Genomic DNA, 15,555 nt, shown 5'->3' on the forward strand with positions numbered 1-15,555 from the left:
CCACCCATCTATTTCAAGTAAATTTTCATTATTATGAGTAGAGTCCTTTCAGTGGAACTTCTAGATGGATAAATGCAAAATGAACAGGCATTTATTGGTTAGGGAGAAAGGATAAATAGGATCTCTTGAGGTTCAGGATAGACTACCCCTTTCAATACCCTTCGGTATGCAGACTGGCATCTCAGCCTCTCATCCTCCTCACAACAAACCTAATGCCTTTGCTTTAAGATTATCCATCACACTATCTCTGAGAGAGACTCTTAGACTTTAATCCCTATATTCTCCCCTGCAGCTACCAGCAGTACAGTAGCAGTTAGGACCTTTTAATTTGCAAGGAAAAACTTAACTTCAGCCATACAAGAGAATTCATTATGAAAATAGAGTGTCACTTCAGTGAACCCAGTGACAAGACAATTGCAGAGAACCTAGTGTTGCAGTGTCTCAAGATGTTGGAACCAGGTATTGGAAAACCAAATGGTCTGCTTCTCATCTCTGCTTCTCTTAACAGATATTGCTCACGCTCTCTCTCTCCTCCTCTCTCCCTTTCTCCCTCTCTTCCCCATGCCCATCTCTCCCCAAATTAATGTCCTATGCTTAAATTATTCAGGGACTGCTTTCTCTGTAATATTGGAATTATACGATGGAGATGATGATGATGTAGTACCTAGATTCTATGTCTGAAAATAAGGATAATAATGCCTACCAAATAGGATTGTTATAAAAATTGGACAAAATCATGTATGGAGAACACCAGCAGAGTTCCTGACAAATTGTAAATTAAAAGGCGAGTAAGAGCTCAACCTTAAAGGATCTTGGCATTCTGGGTCAAAGGTGATATTAGCTAGCACTTATTAAACCATGTACAGTGTGTTAGGCCCTGTTTGAGCTGCTTTAGAAAAATTACCTCCTTTAATACTCTGAACAACCCTATGTTATAGATACTTTTACTATCCCCTTTCAGGTGGATGGATTAGTAAGTTGTGGAACCTGAAGCTGAAGCTTGCCAGTTTGACTCAAGGGTTTGTGCTCTTGACTTTTTGGTCACAGACCCTCAGTTTGTATGTTAATCCAGAGGCAGTGATCAGCTCTTAAAGGTTTTAACCAACACTTTTAGAAATAATTTGAGACAGATTTGCTTTTTATCAAGACCAATCAGATGATGGAATAAAGAACACTTCAGGATACAAAGATTAACTTTCAGTATTGCTAGCAATAAGAATAATCATGGGCCAAGAAATAAGAAATTGGAAATTGGAAATAACCTAGATAAATATACAATGTCGTGAAACCATTTGATGATCTTAAAGAGTCTTGAAGAGTTCAGACCAAGGTTAACTTACATGCTGGTTTCTCAGAAAGCATAGCTCCTCCTCTTTTCTCTTCTGAAACAGAAATCTAGCTTAATGGCAGGACTAAGAATTGTTGAGTTGCTATTGGCATGCCAAGCGTTGGGATAAAATAAACTCAGTGTCATGAAGAGATCAGTCATGTATTCAGTATTTCCAAGATCGGACTGGAAGGAAGCTCCAGAGGGATACACAAGGCCTGAGTTCTAAATATCTCCAAAGCACAGGCCCTCACTCAAAGGAAGTATCTATCCATAAGTCAAATTCTACACCCTAACAACTACAAATGGATGAAAGCCTAGTCAACTTAAAATGTTTCATCTTCATACAAGGCACAGCTCCAGTTTCCATTTGTAAGTTGATAAAAGCTCAACTTCTTGCCAACTGGTCTTCACTTTCTTTCCCTCTCCCTGCATATATATACACACATATATACATATACACATATACATATATGTATGTGCAAATGTATATTTTAATGTTTAAAATTTTTTCCTTTCATATATTGTATTTAAACAAATTCAGTCCTTTGCCAATGTAGATATTCTTTTATACTGTCTCACATAACTTAGAGTTCTCTTTGATTCTTTGTAATTTTTATATTATGGATTCCTCTGAAATCCATGCAGGGCTTATCTCCATAGTAAGTAATAGGTTCAGAGCAACAAGAAATGGACCTTTTTTAAAAATTTCTAGTGACCCAGACCTGTTTCATAATGATATTTAGTCTGTCTTTTGTCTTTATAGGACATGAAGGGGTCGCTGTTCTGGTCACAAGAAGTCCCTCTCCTCCCTCCTTGGTAACCAGACTATATTTTTTCAGGTGGAGTTGCTGACCTAAATATAGTAGAAAGTGATTCAGGAAATTCTTCTAACTATACTTGAGATGCTATGACATGAAATATTAATTTATTATATGGCCTCTAAATGTCCTCTAAATATATTCCCCATCTTACATATATCAGAATATTTGTGTAGTCACAATATGAGGTTTATATAGCAATTATTCCCCCACAGATTCACCTTTAAGATCCAGACAAAAAACATAACTGGCACAATTCATACTACTCTCCAGAACAACAGAAAAAGTATTTTTTCTCCTTGACTACATATCTAAGTGCATGACACAATAGAGTAGCTTTTTAGAGTATATTCACTGCTTCTCTCTGAAACAATATCTGAATTTAAGCATAGATACAATTAAACTATAATTAAAGCCATTTAATTAATATGGTGTCATTTATTTTATTCAACTAACAAAATTTTTGAGCACTCACTATGTACCAGAAATTGTATTATGGAAAATGTATCACCTGAATTTTCGGATGTAGTTCTACATCTTAGGATATAGAAAGTCACAAGACACTGTTGCTTCTTTCCTAATAATAGAAGCAACTTCTACTTCTACTTCTTAGGATGTACAAAGTCACAAGAGACTGTTGCTTCTATCATAACAGTGAGAACAAGCTGAATAACCTATAAAATGATAAAAGTTTTTTGAGTCTATTAGAGAATTAAAGACACAAGGTAACCTAAGAAATTGAAATCCAAACAGTGACATGCCTCTGTGATGAGAGAAAAGACTAATGTTTGACAGATGAGGGAGAAGAGGAGGAAGCTGCTACAGAAATGGATAAGAACAAAGTGTATGGAATTTTAATTAGTGTTTAAAGGCTGAGGCAAAAAGAACGCTAGATCCACTCACCAACTCTTTTTCATGGACCTTTACTGAAAGCTCACAAGAAAGATATGGGAATAGAAAGACCCTCTCTGTGGTGCAGGTGTACATGGCCTACCTAAGTCTGAAGGTGGCAAGAGAACCAACAGAAGCCTTCTGCCTCCCAGGCACTGAGTAGTGGGAGATGGTGTTCTACCCTTGGAGGGAGGGCAGGAGTGCTGCAAGAGGTCTCCTCAGCTAAGACAAAGATGCATGGGGCTTGCCTAAGTCTTCTGAAGAACTGCAAGAAACTCTCCATCACCCCAGGCCTCACACCAATTAGGAAGGAGCAGAAGTCTAGCACTATGGGAATTTGAAGACTATGGTGCACAGAATATAGCTAAAGCAATGAAAAGGTCAAAATGTAGCTCAGCTACAGACTACAGTGACCCAACATCTCACTCCAACAGGCTAAAAGGAAAAAAGTATAGCTTTTCTGGGAAGAAATAATTTACCTCTGTCTCTCCTGTTCTAATAAAACAATGCCTGGTATTCACCTAAAAATTATGATTAAAAAATTGTTGTAGTCAGTAGATAAGTCACTTAATAGAATCTGACTAAGACATTACCTAGATGTTAAAATTATCAGATAATGACAAAAGATAACTAACATAAATATGTTCAATTATCTAGTGGCAAACTGGATAACATGAACAGATGAGGAATTTCAGCAGAGAAATAGAAACTATTAAAAAGAACCAGATGGAAATGCAATAATTGAATAACATAATGTCAGATATTTAGAATTACATTTACAGGTTTATCAGTAGAGTGTATATAGCAAGGAAAAGAATCCAAACATGAAGACATGTAAACAGAAATTATTCAAACTGAAACACAAAGAGAAAGGAGAGTGAATAAAAAATGGAACAGATAACCCAATATTTGTGGGACAATATCAAGCAGTAAAACATGTGTACCAGAAAACAATGAGGAGAAAACATATGGAGTGCAGAAAGAGAAGAAACAGAATGGAGCAGAATAAATATCTGTAGAGACAATGGCTGAACATTTTCCAAAATAATGAAAGACAACAATTGACAGATACAAGAAGCTCAGAGAGCTAACACAAAGTATAAAGAAAAAGAAAAACCCATGTAAGCATATCACAATAGAACTGCTGAAAATCATAGATAAATAGAAAATTTTGAAAATAGCCAGCAAATAAGAAACATTCCATAAAGGGAAACAGTGATATGAATTAGGCAACTTTTCATCAGAAACAGTGGAGGACAGGAGACAATGGAATGATATCTTTAAAGTGCTTAAATGAAAATACTGTCAACCTACAATTCTATCTGCAACAAAAATGTCCTTCAAAATGAAGGTGAAAGAAAGAGATATTCGAGGCATACAAAAGCCTTAAGAGTTCATCACTGGCAATTTCAAAATAAAAAATGCCAAAAGGAGTTATTTAGGTTGAAGGGAAATATTGGATAAAACCCTGGTTCTGTAGCAGGGAATAAAGACCACCAGGAAAAGTAGGTTGGTCAATAAATAAAAAAGAGCTTTGTTTAAAAAATTCCCATTATTATGTATACCTATCATTAAATCATTTTATAGACTATTGGCTGTATTAAGCAAAAATAGTAACAAAGGAATGTGATTATAATGTTTGGATGTAATGGAAGTAAAATATATTTTAACAAAAGTACAAAAATGGGAGGGTGGTAATTGAAAATATATAGTTATAAAATTCTTAGATTGTACATGGAGTAATAGATTATTTTCTTAACATGGACGATGATAAACCAAGTGTGTACACTGAAATCTCTAAAGCAACCTCTAAGAAATAACACAAAAATGAATACCTAAAATGTCAACAGAATAGATAAAATAGAATACCAAAAAATAATATTTAATTCACTTAAAGCAGACAGAAAAAAACAGTACAGAGGCATAAAGAACAGATGGGACAAATAGAAATCAAAAACCAAGATGGCAGACTTAGATCCAATCATTTCAATAACTGCATTAAGAGTAAATGGATTTAGCACCCTAATAAAATCCAGTTTGTCAGGGTGGATTAAAAAGGACTCAACTATATGTTGTTTGCAAGAAACACATAAAATCACAAATGAGTTGAATGAAAAAGACAAATAATACACTGTGCATACACTAAGCATAAGAAAACAGGCATGACATTTTTGTGATTCAAAAAACTGTCCACTTGATGACACCTTGCTCTAAGAATCAATCAGCTTTCCCCTTTTTCCATATCTATATCTCTGAATATATCCTCTTAAACCTCCATGTCTCTGCTCACGCCATAATTTATTTGACCCCACTTTACGTATTTTGCTGATTGTTTATTTTGAACCTAATACTATGAAGCAAGCAAATTAAACTTACTCTCTCCATCAATGTTTACAATCTCATTATGGAAGCATGATACAGAAACAGAAGTGTGAAGTCATTGGTAAAGATAGTTCCATATACAGAAATTTGGAAAAAGAAATCTAAAAAGTATGGCAATATGATTTAGACAGTACTCTGAATATATTAATGGCCTCCTAACTGATCTCACTGTTCCCAGTCTTGTCCTTCCTTTCAACCTTTTCTTAACAACAGATATTAATATGACCAAAGTAAATATCTGATTATATTATTTCCCTGCACAAAACCCAGATCCTCACTTTCTCTATCCTTATCATCAGGTGGGTCAATTTATTATTGTTAAAATCCAGGGCATGTTGGATAAAGCCCAGGCCCAAAGCTGCAGCTTGTCTTCCTCTTGAACCTTGAACATCCCCTTTCTTTGTACATCAGTTCCCCCACTGGGGATGATCAGAACATGTGTCTGGATACTGTGCTTACCAATCATTTGGCTGGCTCCTGACTCTGTCTACCTACTTCACCCAGGCACTAACTAACTGGAAATCTTTGGCCAAAACTCAGAACTCTTTTACTGCCCTATTTGTGCCCACGACACTCCTGCAGCCATGATTCATCAACTGTGGAGGATACCCCTGCCCCCATGATTATCAGTGTTACCTGGGTCATATCACCACGTTTCACTGGAAGCCATCCCACTTCCTAGGTCCTAGACTGCTTCACAAATGCAGTCTTCAAACCCTCATTCAACTCTTCCCTCACCAACCTCCTATCTCCCTTCTCCAAGAAAAAGAGGGAAGGATGATGGAAAGAAATATCCACAAGTCTGAAAAAAGCTAGAATGACTAACGAATTGAAAGACGGTGAGTTAACTTTTTTGGCTTTTAGCACATAGGAGACAAAGGCACTATTTGGAGCTCCAAAAGCACTAAATGATATGAGGCTATGGATCAGAGGATAGTGAGTTTACAGAGGAAGGGAAACCAGTTATCATAATTTTTTGGGTAAAAGGAACAAGAGCAATCCTAATTTATGGGACCATCAGGGCACATTTACTTGTGGACATGTTTGTAGACAAAAAAGGCCACCCCTATTTTATAATAAACTAGTCATGGGTGGGCTAATTATGTTTAGGAGGAGTGTAAAATTACTAAAACTAAGAAAGGCATAAGTAATTCTCCAAATCATTATTGGCTTTAAGTATTGTTTAATTTTCTGTCATGTACAACTGGGGAAGAATTAATTTAATTCTTACTGCTTTGCATTTGAGAAAATAAACATTGAAAATAATGCGACATAATGGAAAAGAGGACAGGCTTAGGTCCAAAATCATGGGTTCAAACATTGATTCTTTCAAATACTCTGAGCTAGGTTCTTGGTCTCACTGAATCGTGGTTTTCATATCTATAACGTGGGCTGTTAATACCTGTTCTACCTGTCTCACCGTTTGTTTCTGAGAAACAATATAAACAGTACACTACCATTCAAAACATTGTTGTTTGTCTATTAAGGCAATTTGGACAGACACAGGGTACATCCAAATTTAGATCTCTTATTTTTGACAACTAAATGGTTCTTGGGTGTTTTAAATCCTTCTTTAACACAGGATATTTGAAAATCAGCTTTTGGGGCCAGAGTTTTGGACAGAGACCAAGAGAATTCACCTCACAGCTACAGAGTACTACAGCAAGTGCCAAAAAAATTACTCATTTTTGAATGGGAAAATTTCTCTTCCAAACCAAGTGTTAAGGGTTTTTACAGTTGTGTCCCATATGCACCTGTGAAAAGGTCATTTGTCATACCTTGTTTTTGAATGGAACTGTCAGAATAGCAAGCATCAACTATTTTACAGGCCTGGGAGATTTTACCCATTTAAAAGTGAATTTTAAAATGAGGACTATTTTCAGGGAATCCAGTGACTTTTGTCTTGAAGCACAGACATCACAGACTGAAATAAGCACAGATGTCTGGCCCCTGGTTTGTAATTGGCATACCCAGGTCTGCTCATATGTTGGAACTTCCAAGGAAAACAGTCTAGAAGTGGCATCAACAACTTCTGTGGACAATGGGGTGATATTTGAAATACTTATCAACCAATCATGTTACAAATGATTAGGAAATACCATTTCACTGTTATTCCTCTTCACCCCATGATTAAATTAGGAAAAAGAGGGGGGCATTTGTTAACAGCAGACAATACCATCTCTAAATTCCAATTGTCTAGAATCTGGTCCGGGAAGCAACTAGAGCTCAAAATTAATTATGTGCTTGTCCCTGCCCCTGCCAGGAGGAGGAAGCATCATTTCCCATTCTCACATAGGCATCCTGTGGGACCTGAGCAATTAAAATGTTACAATAAATAGGTCTGAGTTTCTTAGAAGTGGTCTGAAACTTTTAATAAATGAAAATGCCTGGAAATTATACAGTAAGACTAAGATATATTTAAGGAAAATATCCTTCTGAAAAGATAATGTTTTGAAGAGCAATTGGCAGCATTACTGGAAACAAATACAACTCTTTTACATCCCCCAATTTAGATTCCATATTAAAGTACTTGCATTCTATTAAAGAGTTTGGATATTATCTAGAGAACTGTACTCAACATAATATTTGTCACTCAATTCCTGGGTAACCATACCAACCAAGAATTTTCAGAGTTTAAATTTCTATAGCTTGCATGATGAAAACCACAGGTTCATTAAACAGGCATTCTCAGACAACTTGCCCTATTTTCCTTGAAATACCCTCAAGCTAGGAGACGCTGTGATGGTTAGGCTCATGTGTCAACTTGGCCAGGTGATGGTGCCCAGGTGTCTGGTCAAGCAAGTACTGTTCTAACGGTTACTACAAGGACATTTGTGGCTGGTGAATAAACCAGAGGGCTGGTTTATTAAATCATCAGTCAATTTACTGCACCTGTGACTGATTACATCAACAAAGGGCATGTCTTCCACAATGAGAGAATTCAATCAGCTGGATTTAATCCAATCAGTTGAAGACTTTTAAGGGAGAAGAGACAGAACCTTCATTTCTTCTTCAGCTAGCCAGTGTCTCCCGAGGAGTTCATCGAACACCTTCATCGGAACTGTCAATTTGCTGTCTGCCCTATGGAATTTGGACTCATGCATGGTGCCCTATGGAATTTGGACTCGTGCATCCCCACAGTTGTGTGAGACACTTTTATAAAATCTTATATTTACAGATATCTCCTGTTGGTTCTGTTTCCCTGAGAACCCTAACTAATACAGAAGCCAATGAAGGATTTTAAGCAGGGGTGTGACACTGTAACTACCATTGTGATGAAGATTGGAGGAGGGCAAAGCCGGAGTAGGGAGGTATGTTAGGAGGCTATAACAGTGTTCTAGTTTGCTAATGCTGCCAGAATGCAAAACACCACAGGGATTGGCTTTTATAAAGGGGGTTTATTTGGTTACAAAGTTACAGTCTTAAGGCCATAAAGTGTCCAAGGTAAGTCACCAACAATCGAGTACCTTCATTGGACGATGGCCAATGGTATCCGGAAAACTGGATGCTAGCCGGGAAGGCATGTGGCCAGCATCTGCTCCAAAGTTCTGGTTTCAAAATGGCTTTCTCCCAGGACAATCCTTTGTAGGCTGCAGTTCCTCAAAAATGTCACTCTCAGTTGCTCTTGGGGTGCTTGTCCTCTCTTAGATTCTCTGGAGCAAGAGTCTGCTTTCAACGGCCATCTTCAAATTGTCTCTTGTCTGCAGCTACTCTCTCAGCTTCTGTGCATTCTTCAAAGTGTCCCTCTTGACTGTAGCAAGCTCACTCCTGTCTGAGCTTATATAGTGCTCTAATAAACTAATCAAGGCCCATGCTGAATGGGCGGGGCCATACCTCCATGGAAATTATCCAATCAGAGTTATCACCCACAGTTGGATGGGGTGCATTTCCATGGAAACAGCCCAATCCAAATGTTCCAACTTAATCTTCACTAATATGTCTGCCCCACAAGATTGCATCAAAGAACATGGCTTTTTCTGGGGGACATAATACATTCAAACCAGCATAAACAGTGACACAGGTTAGAGATCATGGTGGCTTAAGATAGAAAAATGTAATAGGTGTTTAGAAATTAGAATTAGTAAGAGGTCATGACTAATTGAATGTGGAGTGGAGGAAGGAAGACGAATAAGTCAATGATAATCAAGTTTCTGGTTTTGGAAATTTGAGCTTGCTATAGGGTCAAGAAAAATATAATGGTTTCTGATTTATAAACATTACATTTGCTAATGGAATATCCAAGTGAAAATATGTATAAATAGGGAGTGAGATATATGGTTTAGAAGTTGTCTAAGATGCCCTCCACCCCCAATAATCCCCACCTCCTGGTATTCAGGGCCTTGTATAATGTCCTCTTGGGTAATTTGCTTCTGATCAATAGAATATGGAAACATTGAGTAGATGTCACAGGCACAATTAGGTTACAAAAGATTGTGAATCCTGTCTTGTTAGCAGACACTATTGCTTTGTCAGCTTAAACACTTTGATGAAACAAGCTTTCATGTTTGAGAGGTCCACAGGGCAAGGCACTGAGGGTGGTTCTGGCAAACAGCTAGCAAGAAACTGAGGCCTTCAACCCAAGAACTTGTAAGGAACTGAATGCTGTCTACAGCTTCTGAGGGAGCCTTCCCCAGGTGAGCATTCAGATTAGACTGTGGTCTCTCTGTGGTCTCCCTTTGACTGCAGCCATGTGAGAGACCATGGAAGACAAAATCCATTGACACCATGCCCAGATTCCTAACCCACAAAAGTATGAAACACTAAATGTGTATTTGTTTAGGCCACTAGGTTTTTTTTGTTTGTTTGTTTGTTTGTTTTTTGGTATTTTGATATGCCACAGTAGAAAATCAATATTGAAGCTCTAAAGGTAGAAGCTAGATTCGGTATTCATCAGCATGTAGACAGTATATATTGAGTGTGATTGCCTCACTGAGGAAGAATGTGTAGTGATGGGGAAAAGGCTGTGCTACAGAATCTGGAGGAATACTCAAATACAAGGAATGGATTCAGATCAGGAGCCTGAAAAGAAAACTTAGAGTGAATAGTTCTGAAGGCTGGGAACTGGAAGGTTAAAGGTAGCGACCAAATATCCAATGCAGAGATAAGGACTGAAAACTGACCTTGCTTTGAGCAACAAGAATAATTTTGCTTACCTTGGTGTGAACAATTTCAAAGAAGTGACCTGGGTGAAAGACAGATTTAAATAGATTAGGCAGAAAATACAAAACGAGAAAGTAAAAAATGCTACTGGAGACAGTTCTTTGAAGAAGCTTAGCTGATGAGAGAAGAGAAGAGTTATGTAATATTTGCAGTAGAATGAAAAGGAAGGGGCTTTCTTTTTATGATGGCAGAGAGACTTGAGCATATTTATATTATGTAGGTGTCCTGATCATGCAGATTTCAATTACATTTTCCCTTGAGCAACTATTTGGAATACAAACAGCAATAAAGGAAATCATTTGTTTAATCATTTATAATCTTCCTGCCCTTTTTAAGGTGCTTATATGTCCATTTTCATATTACATAACTTAAAACCTAGCATCAGTTTTTCACACTTATAAAACAAGCATTTCTTAATGTTGCCATATTGGCAGCATGGTTATTTTCATGCTGTATATTATACTGTCAAGCATGTGTACTGCAAATGATCTGTTTCATTTTTGTTGAACTTTAGGTTGTTTCCAACATTTTATAACTGTAAATAATGCTGTGATTAATTGTTCAAAGTTCTTCCAAAACAAAAACAGAGAGGCATCCCATAAGAGATATCTTCTGTTAGTTTGCCAAAGCCAGCATTCCTCATGCTAAAAGGCTCTAAGCATAATTCAATAAAAAATTATGCAACAGTTGGTGGGACTCCTTTTCTTTATTCTCTTATTCCAAACTTAAAAAGCACATCAAGTGGGTAGTTCAAATATACAGAAAGAGATCACTAAGTGACCATACTGACTTGAAATTTTTGTTGAAACTAAATGAGCTTTGTGAAACAATCATGGTTTGATGTCTTTCTACCAACATCCTAAGGTACATGAAATACAGCAGAGAGGACATCAGTAAGTTTCTTCTTTTATTTATTTAATTTTTACATTAGAAAAAAAATGTTGCTTCTTAATACTTCCCTTGAATTGTGCTCCAAGTAAAATAATCCACTCTTCCTGGAGGGCTGAATGCACTGCCAGAAAAAATCTTCCATTTGAGTTTAGGGCATTGCAAGTCTGCTAAACATCAGGTTTGTCAAATCCTTCCTACAAACGATATCATATTTCTGATGAGACACTTGTTGAAAATAAAAGCTTTTACTACTTTTGCAGTAGTCAGCTGAAATTCAACATTTTAAAACAGAGCACCCCAATTATTGGGGCAAGATGGTGGTGTAGGAAGGTGTGGAACTTAGTTAGTCCTCTAGAGCAAGCAGTTAATAGCCAGAACAACTAGTAAATAGTCTGGAACAACTGGAGACACCTGTGACTGGACGCATATTGCACACCATTCTGGAATGGGTGTAATGGCTGAGAATGCAGCACAGAACTGCAAGTAAAGCCCCCAAACTGCAGAGGCTGGTGCCACTCCCCAACTGGCATGGCAGGCTGAGTTGGAACACTTACCTGTGGGACTAGGAGGAAAGGAAGGTAGCTAAGCTCCAATTACAGTGTTAATTAACAAATTTGGACTACTGAATACAAACTATGAGCACAGATAAACATGGAACAAGAAGGAAAGGAACCCTGAGATCTCTCCCTGCAGAGAGGAGGCAGGGCTGACAGAAAAATAAAGAAAAAAGAACAAACAAATAAATAAATGATAAATAAATAAAAATAGGCTTTTGGAGTCTGCTGAGCTCAGAATACCGGAAAAGGGCTGTGTCCCAAGAAAAGGGGCTGATAGATCCAGGTACCAATTCTGGCTCTTAACTGGTGAAACTGTGGAGCTGGGGACTTGCTCTGAAAAGGGAATTCCTTCCTTTTTTCTTTTTTATTTCTCTCATTCTAAGTAGCTCATTAGAGAAAGCCTCAGGCATTTTCAATTACCAGCATTGACCCAGGCTAGGGTGGAGTTAAGATCGAGGGACAAAGAAAGAAGTCAAGTGAAGGGGCTAATTCCCTAAAGGGCATATCTTCCTTAAGAAAAGGGGGGCAAAGCCCAGCTCAAGAACAGGCCTCCCTCATAATTCAGACCCGAGGGCCTGGGGAAGAAAAAGGCAGAAAAAAGCTTGGCTTCTGCCTCAATCTTGGCCCCTGGCAGGGATAGGTTCTGCTAAGAATTAAAGACACCACACCTCTTTATGCCAGTGGGGAGCTGCAAGCTGACAAACACCACCTGCTGGGCAGGACAGGAAAAGCAGAGTCTAGAGACCACAAAGGAAAGTCTGACAATCTTCTGGGTCTCATCCCCAGGAAAACTTGATGCTGATTACACCCATCTATTGAGACTTGGGCCCATCTGGTCTGGAAAATATGACTGAAGTAATCAAGGAAACCAGATGCCTAGACAAAAAAATTTATGATTCACACAGGGAAAAATGAAGATATGGCCAAGTCAAAGGAACAAACTTACATTCAAATGAGATACAGGAGTTGAAGCAACTAATTAAAGATGTTCAAACAAATCTTCTAAATCAAATCAATGAGCTGAAGGAAAATGTGGCAAAGGAGATGAAGGATAAAAAGAAGACACAGGATGACCAGAAAGAGGAATTTGTAAGCTTGACAAAACAAAAGGCAGAATTTATGGGAATGAAAGCACAAGAAAGAGATGAAAAATAAAATGGAGACATACAACAGCAAATTTGAAGACAAGGAAGAACAGATTCATTAACTAGAGGACAAAGCATCTGAAATCCTACACATGAAAGAGCAGATAGAGAAAAGAATGGAAAAATATGAGCAGGGTCTCAGGGAATTGAATGACAATAGGAAGCACATGAATATATGTATCAAGGGTGTACAAGAAGGAGAAGATAAGGGAAAAGGGGCAGAAACAATAATGGAGGAAATAATCACTGAAAATTTCCCATCTTTTAATGAAAGACAAACTTACAGATCTACAAACTACCCAAAACAGAATATATCAGAAAACACCTACCTCAAGACACTTAACAATCAGATTATCAAATGTCAAAGATGAAGAGAGAATTCTGAAAGCAGCAAGAGAAAAGCAATCAATCACATACAAGAGAAGCTCAATAAGACTATCTGTGGATCTCTCAGTAGAAATTATGAAGGTAAGAAGGCAGAGGTAAGATATATTTAAGATACTGAAAGAGAAAAAATGCCAATCAAGAATTCTCTATCCAGAAAAACTGTCCTTCAAAAATGAGGGTGAGTTTAAAATATTTTCAGACAAACAGACACTGGGAGAGTTTGTGAACAAGATACCTGCTCTACAAGAAATACTAAAGGAAGCACTACAGGCAGATAGGAAAATACAAGAGAGAGAGGTTTGGAGAAGAGTGTAGAAAGGAAGAATATCACTAAGGGTAAAAAGAGAGAAAAAATAAAAATAAGATATGAACATAAAATCCAAAAGACAAAATGGTGGACAGTAGACATTATGTTGAGTGAAATTAGTCATAACAAAAGGACAAATACTCTATGGTCTCACTAATATGAACTAACATTAATGAGCGAACCTTGAGAGTTAAAGTTGAGAACAAAGATTATCAGGAGCTAGAAAGAGGGTAGAGATTGGGCATTTGATGTTGAAGGAGTACAGAATGTTCAACAGGATTGATTGTGCAGATCCAGAAATGGATAGCACAATTCTGTGTAACGGTAGCATAATACGGTATGTACTCTGAACAAAGATGAGTGTGAGTACAGTTGAAAGAGGAAGGCTAGAGGCATGTATGACACCAGAAGGAAAGACAGAAGATAAAGACTGGGATTGTATAACTTAGCAAAACCTAGAGTGGTCAATGATGGTGATTAAATGTACAAATATAAGAATGTTTTTACATAAGGGAGAACAAATGAATGTCAACATTGCAAGGTGTTGAAAATTGGATAGTATACAGGAAAAAACTAAAATTAATGCAAATTAGAGTCTACAATTAACAGTAATACTGTAATATGCTTCTATTAATTCTATCAAAGGCAATAAACTGATGCTAAATATCTATAAGAGGGGGAATATAAGGAAGTGATATGGGATTCTTGGTGGTGGTGTTGTTGCCTCACATTTCATTGTATTTTATTTTATTCTTATTTTTTCTTCTATCTTTTATTTCTTTATTCTTTTTTTTTCTTTTCTACTCTTCCTCTTTCTTTGCAGAAGAAAGGGAAATGTCCTCATATAAATTGTTGGGGTGAATGCATAACTACATGATTATATCAGGAATCACTGATTGTTTGCTTAGCATGGATTGTATGGTGTGTGAATCAAACTGTGTTTAAAAAATAAACAGAGGGATACAAGTGCTGAAGAAAATGTTGAGAGAGGGATATAACTATTGACTGTTGGTGGGGAAGTAGAATGGTACAGCCCATCTGGAGGGCAGTATGGTGGTTCCACAGGAGACTAAATATAGGGTTGCCCTATGGTCCTGCAACCCTGCTTTGGGTATATGCTTGGAGGAAATGAGAGCAGGGACATGAATGTACATTTGCACACTGTTGTTTGTGGCAGCGGTATTCACCATTTGCAATGGATGGAGGCCTAAGGGTACATCAACTGATGCATGGAATGGTGAACTGTGGTGTATGCATACAATGGGATATTGAGCAGCTACAAGAAGGAATGAAGTGATGAGATATGCAATTAGGTGAAAGGACCTTGAGAACAGTATGTTGAGTGAAATAAGCCAGAATCAAAAAGAGAAACATTATAATGCCACACTAATATGGACTAACTATAATGTATAAACTCTGAGAACTGAATCTGAGGGCATAGTTTATCAGGGAAGGCTAATTGTAAAGATTCCTAGATTGTAAGCTCTTACAGCAGTTGCATCTATTCATGAGTTGTAATGGTTATTTCTAAAGTCTGACATGGTGAGCAGTTTGTGTATAACCTGGTCAGTTCCTGAAACTTCAGGTTATCTATGTGACACCTGAGACTCAGAGCTAGAGCTTGGAAGCTATGAATGTCAGCATTACCCCATACAGCAACTGTTAAAGAAGGTGAAAAAAAGATTAG

At 37.4% G+C, this 15,555-nt stretch overlaps 1 protein-coding gene across 2 annotated transcripts in view; it reads right to left on the bottom strand.

Moving 5' to 3' along the window:
• RAB38 (RAB38, member RAS oncogene family) overlaps positions 1 to 15,555 on the bottom strand; it is a 183,744-nt gene that overhangs the window by 159,076 nt on the left and 9,113 nt on the right. For both annotated transcript variants that reach the window (XM_037841007.1, XM_037841006.1), the window contains exon 4: positions 10,575 to 11,666. The gene's annotated coding sequence lies outside the window, so the exon portion shown is untranslated. The remainder of the gene's footprint in view (positions 1 to 10,574; positions 11,667 to 15,555) is intronic.

This window comes from Choloepus didactylus, chromosome 6 (assembly GCF_015220235.1).
Source record: "Choloepus didactylus isolate mChoDid1 chromosome 6, mChoDid1.pri, whole genome shotgun sequence".
Classification (NCBI taxonomy): Eukaryota; Metazoa; Chordata; class Mammalia; order Pilosa; family Megalonychidae; genus Choloepus; species Choloepus didactylus.